Genomic DNA, 6,435 nt, shown 5'->3' on the forward strand with positions numbered 1-6,435 from the left:
CTGCTATACGTGTCAGCGTTGTTGCTCGCGTCATACGCTGTGCACTCCGCATAAGCTTTTGCTAATTTAGCCTATATATATTTAACATCATTATTTAGGCACAGACGCTCTTATCCAGGAGGCGACCTATCAATTAGTAGCATGGCAATTATCAGTGGAGTTTTGTGATGAATGAGCCATCATCATACAATGATGATGTTGCACATGTTCGCTTTTTTGCCAAACACTTAATATGTGAGATGAGCCAAGCTTTCTCAGATCGCATTCCTACTCTAGCTCATTTTATCCATCGCTTTGGTCATTTAAGTGTATTAGTTATTTTTTATTTCAGTTTATCAATATGATATATCTCTTATTAACGTGGTGGGGTGTCGCACCCATAAGTTTTGGACAATCTCCGCTCTTGTAAACATGCCAGACTCTATCTTCGCCATTGATCGAGGGTGAGAGTGTACAAGGTTTCGGGGCTAAGGCGATAGTATGTGAACTACTCCGTTGAATAGAACGTAGTAAAGAGTCAATGAAGAGGAGACTTTCTTCATATAATGTACTCACAAGCTTGGGTGACGGAGTGAGGCCCGCGGATCGACAACAGATTCTGAAGCGAGTGCCGCACGCTGGCGTCGTGGAGGAGAGGGCAATGCACACACACCCTGGAAGATCAGTGCAACCAGTGGGCAGCCAGGCAGCGGTGTGCCGCCGTGTACATTTGTTCGTTTATTGAGTGATTAACTGGGCTGCTCGAGGTGCAGGTACTCGTGCGTGTGTCAGATTCTCGCACCCCGTCCGTCGGCAGAGTCATCTTAAAATGGTCTGTATGTGGACCGCTCGCCGCTTTGCGCGTATAGCCGTTTAGGCCAACGCGAGGACCGAGATGCACGTCGAGGCCTGTTAATGGGCGCTCTGTTGACTTCGCACGATTCATAAGCGGGAGTGCGAGCGCAGCGTTCTCTTGTGTGCTTAGTAATTAGTGGAGGTTCTGGCGACGTGCGGGGTGCTAAGCATCCTAGTAGCGTCTGCCGTCCTCTACCCGCGCACTTATGCCACTTTACTGCTCCAGCTGCTGCATATCGGATTATCAGTGGCCTTTCGTGTAAGCTCCTAGTGTTGGTCGGAGGTGGGCTCTTAACTCCTTATTCGGCCTAGGTTGCTTTATGCGCGGCCTTGTAACCTCCCGGCACGGGTCTAGCAGGATTGCTCGACTTTTCTGTAGACTAGCCCAGGGTTTATCTTGTCTACGGTCGCCGGGCGTTTTCACTTCCTGGGAGGTATGAGGGCTTCCCTCCCTGCGCGTTATTCTTTACAGTGTGATGGCTGCGCATAATCTTGGCGGGGCTGTCCTGCTCTTTTCTCATAAATAGCCCACTCTGGTAGAGAGCGAGGCTATCCGTGTCTGCGCGTCGACTTTGCGGCGTATCTGTTTTTATCTTTTCTATCCCCTTATTTACCCAGAATGGCAAATCGCACTCATGTCTGCTTGTCTCCTATTTTCTATGTACAACCTTGTATTGTTAATAGTGTGACTCTCTCTACATCTAGCTAAGTTTATCAGTAACCTCGTACATCGCAGCCTCGCTCTACCTCTCAGCTTTCTGTGCGCTCATCCCCTCTACACAGCGCGTGGGGCACCAGAACGAGGGGTACGAGTTCACTATGACTTAAAATAGTGTATTCCGATTATCACACTGAGCAGTCATTTATACTATTTCCAACGGGGCTAGTTACATTTGGGTGATGGTTTCTTTGTCGCACACCCGAATGCGTCAAGCCTCTGTTGTGATCCTCTGCTCAAACAATGTAAACATTGCCACACAGCTCTACTTTGTGTTGTCCCAGCCGTGCCATAACACAACAAGCAGTGCTCTAATATAACGGTATAGCCCGGCTTAACGAATGCAACTACCTTAAGCCTCATGCCCCAAGTGAAGTTCTAGGGCACCCAGCTCGTTAACTGTCGAAGCGTGGTGCCCGCCACGCCCTTCTCTCCGGCGCACCCACTGGTCGGACGGTCCATCATCGTGCCATATGTCTAGGACGCCAATCCAGCGTCCGGCCGCGGGAGATCGCCCACTCGGAGAGGGTGGAGAGGAGGATAATCGTGGTTCCGCAGTACAAGGCGCCGTAAGGTCTAGAAGATGCAGAGCCTCCCCTCACTCCCTGTCTCCCTTCTTGACCTCCAACACTAAGAGATGTCAAATCTCATTCTTCCACCGTCCAACAACATTTGCCAAAAGTAGTTCTCATCTCATCTCGTCTGCCTGAAACTTCACTACATGCTCATCTGCCCGTCGTTGAGTCCTACACATTCCGCCTACTAAATCTCCGGCACTGCACGCTACCTAATGCTCCTCGACTTATAGCATATACGGGGTCATCTGCAGCATACGCGGGCCGGCCGCAGATCAGTCAGCTGGCGACCCCCCGCTCCAATGCTTCAAAAACGCCAGCTGCAAGACGTCTCTACCAAGTCGTGGCAGACATCACCTGTTCTTACCGTCATTTACTGGTCCTGTCCTCCCATCGCATTGATCTAACAAGATGCTCTCAGACCTTGCATCCGTCCCCTAACCAACCCCACACGGCACTCGCTTCCACCAAACAGCGCACCTTGGTCCTACGGTCGAAGTCGCAGACACATCTGGCGACAGGGCTTACTCCAGGGGTTCTTTCAGGCTCTGACACTCCCCCTCCCTGAGTCCATAACTACTCAGCTCTCGTCCTACAGCCCAACCTCTTTGATAAGGCTTACCCCTAAGCCCCCCCCCCCCACACCACACACACACAAGTTACACATACAAAACTAGCGTTAGCACAATGACTGGAAATCTATGTTAACTGCTAGCATGGTAGTAGATACCATATACTTCTAGTAATTGTGCTAACGCTAGTTAGCATTGGCTCRGAAAACTACCTCTAACTTCCTTCATACTGGATGCAGAGATAAACATTTTATCCATGAGTTTATATGACTCTGGTGATGTAGAGAAAGGGCTTCATTGCCAAAATCCTCTATTCTTTAWTCCAGGTGGCCATCGAGTTCAATGGCAATGTGAACATTGCCTTCAGCTGTGTGACTGCTACCTGCAAGATTGTGCACGAGTACATTGGGGGCTACATCTTTATGGCCACACGCACCAGAGARCAGACAGAGGTGTTGAACCAGGAGCTCTTTTACAAGCTGACTGGTGGCCATGAAGCCCTCTAAATATCCATGRGATGAACATCTGGATCTCTCTTTATGGTTTCATGATACTGTCATAGACAGCTAGCTGGTCTGACTAGCATGGTCTAGCTGGTTATGTTTGTTGTCCAGCATAGTCTAGCTGGTCTGACCAGCTTGGTCTAGCTGGTCATGCTTGTTGTCCAGCATAGTCTAGCTGGTCTGACCAGCATGGTCTAGCTGGTTATGCTTGTGTCAGATGGTCTGGCAGCATGGCTCTAGCTTGGCTTATGCTTGTTGTCCAGCATGGTCTAGCTCGGTCTGACAGGATGGTTCTAGCTGGTTCTCCGATGCTTGTTGTCCAGCATAGGTCTAGCTGGTCTGACAAGCATGGTTAGCTGGTTATGCTTGTTCGTCCCAGCATTGGTCTAGCTGGTCTACCAGCCAGGTCTAGCCTTTGGTTATGCTTGTTGTCCCAGCCATCATGTCTAGCTGGTCTACCCAGGCATGGTTCTAGCTGCCGTTATGCTTGTTGTCCAGCATAGTCTGCTGGTCTGACCAGCCATGGTCTACGCGCGCTGGTCTGACGTGCATGGCTCGTCTGGCTGTGCTTGACTGCGTTATGCTTGTAGCCCAGCATAGTCTAGCTGGTCTGACCAGCATGGTCTAGCTTGGTTTGCTTGTTTGTCCAGCATGGTCTAGCTGGTTATGCTTGTTATCCATGGTCTAGCTGGTCTGACCAGCATGGTCTAGCTGGTTATGCTTGTTTGTCCAGCATGGTCTAGCTGGTCTGAACCAGCTGGTCTAGCTGGTTATGCTTGTTGTCCAGCATGGTCTAGCTGGTCTGACCAGCATGGTCTAGCTGGTTATGCTTGTTGTCCAGCATAGTCTAGCTGTCTGACCAGCATGGTCTAGCTGGTTATGCTTGTTGTCCAGCATGGTCTAGCTGGTCTGACCAGCATGGTCTAGCTTGTTATCCTGGTTTACCAGCATAGTCTAGCTGATTACCATATGGAAAATAATCATGAAACATAATAAGAATATTGTATGCGCAAAGAAGAGTATTTGTACCAATATCTAATAAGTTATCTAGGATCTGGTAAGATTTTGTATGTTTTCCTTATATGTCAGTGATGTACTTGTATATGTGTTATATGCCTTATATGACATACACATTGAATACATGATTGTGGTGAATTTCCAACATAGATATGGTATGATATATTTGAGTAAAATATATTAATTATGACTCATCTATGAATATTATAAGGTGTATGCTCTACAAAATAAATGCTTTCCTTATGGGTTTCACATTGTTTTTTCTTACAAGTCAACATATAAGAAAGACTGAAAATTACTATAAGAAAAATACAATTTTGTATATACATTTCTCAGTATGAGTTTCCATAGTTAAAGCTGGGCAGCACCTCCTATCCAGGGTTTTACCCAAGCCCAGCTTAGCTTTGATATTTGTCACTGACTACTACCAATGTGCTATTGTGAGAATGATAGTTGAGAGATCACCACTAATCTAGTAGATTCACTGCTGCTATCAAAGTCATTCTTTCCCTTCCTCCTCCCCTCCTTTCCCGTGTCCCCCTTCCTCCCCCTGCTCCTCCTCTTCTCCCTCCTGCTTTCTCTTCCTCCACCTGCTCCTCCTCCCCCTCCTACCTCTTCCCCATCCATCCCACTTCCTCCTCCACCTGCTCTCCTCCTCTTCTCCCCCTCCTTCCTCCTCCTCTTCTCCCATCCTGCTTTCCCCCGTCCCCTTCCTCCACCTGCTCCTCTCCTCTCTCCCCTTTCCCCCTCCTGCTCTCCTCTTCTCCCCTCCTTCCTCCTCCTCTTCTCCCATCCTGCTTTCCCCGTCCCCTTCCTCCACCTGCTCCTCCTCCTCTTCTCCCCTCCTTCCTCCTCGTCCTCTTCTCCCCATCCTGCTTTCCCCCTTTCTTCTCTTGCTCCTCCTCGCGGCGGACTCTCCATCTTTCTTGAATTAGTGTGGTCGTTGCGTGCGCTAGTGACGTCAGCCAGTGGCATGCAAGTACTTTGAAATGTGTATGTCCCATATGTGAGACATTAGAAGGCTAAATTAAAATGTCTCTTGTATGTTTTTTATAGAATACACTTCAAATGTATGTTATGTCTAAATGTTACCCACCCATATACTGTAATTCAGATATTACAAGAATCTCCTATGAATATTGTAAGTATATTTGCTGCCATATGTATTTCTTACAAGTTCCAGGTAGAACATATAAAATATTGTTAAATTCTTCTATATCTTTTCCATATGGTTATGCTGGTATGTCATTTATTGTCTTAAGTAATTCCTCTTTTAGATGTCTTCAGCTGTGTGACTGCTACCTGCAAGATTGTGCACGTGTACATTGGGAGCTACATCTTCATTGCCACACACACCAGAGAGCAGACAGAGGTGTTGAACCAGGAGCTCTTTTACAAGCTGACTGGTGGTCATGAAGCCCTCTAAATATCCATGGGATGAACATCTGGATCTCTCTTCATGGTTTCATGATACTGTCATAGACAGCTAGCTGGTGTGTCAATCTAAGTAACATAGACAGCTAGCTGGTGCGTCAATCTAAGTAACATAATAAAAAAATCCCCATCAAAATCCTTCAGTTTAAGCTACAGATATCAGTTTTRCGTGGGCTGCGTCTCAATCCACCGCGGCCTCCTATGTCAGCCTTCCGCATCTGCGGTGGAAGGTGGCCGTGTGTCACGGGACTCGTCTGAAGGTAAGCCATACAGACAAATGGAGTTAGTTTTGTGTCCCAAAAAAATGTGGGTTAAATATGTGTTCAAAAATATATATATACAGTATATATATTTCCTGAGCATTCACAGATGTAGGAAAGACACTTCAAAAACGTATTCCTTATGATCATTTTTTTTACTGTCTATTCTGCCATTTATGTATGTGTTATTCACCATTTATGTATGTGTTTCTATGGGCTATAGTAGCACAGACCAAATTCAATATTTCATCAAATAATTTAGTCATATTATTTTTGGAAACGTACCTTTTTGGATACCCCCCCCTCTAGAGCTCTGACTCTTAAAGGTTAAACAATGTGATGCTGGTTTTGCTGGTGGCCAGTTTATGCTGGTACGCTGCAGAATCACCAGCATACCAGCATCAAAGTGTCTAAAACACAATGAAGGCTGGTCACCAGCAAAACCAGCACATGTTAGTTACCCAGCCTGGCCTCATAGACTAGACGTAACAAAGTAAATGAAAATCCAGAACATTCAAATGA

Source organism: Salvelinus sp. IW2-2015, linkage group LG23 (assembly GCF_002910315.2).
Source record: "Salvelinus sp. IW2-2015 linkage group LG23, ASM291031v2, whole genome shotgun sequence".
NCBI classification, from domain to species: domain Eukaryota; kingdom Metazoa; phylum Chordata; class Actinopteri; order Salmoniformes; family Salmonidae; genus Salvelinus; species Salvelinus sp. IW2-2015.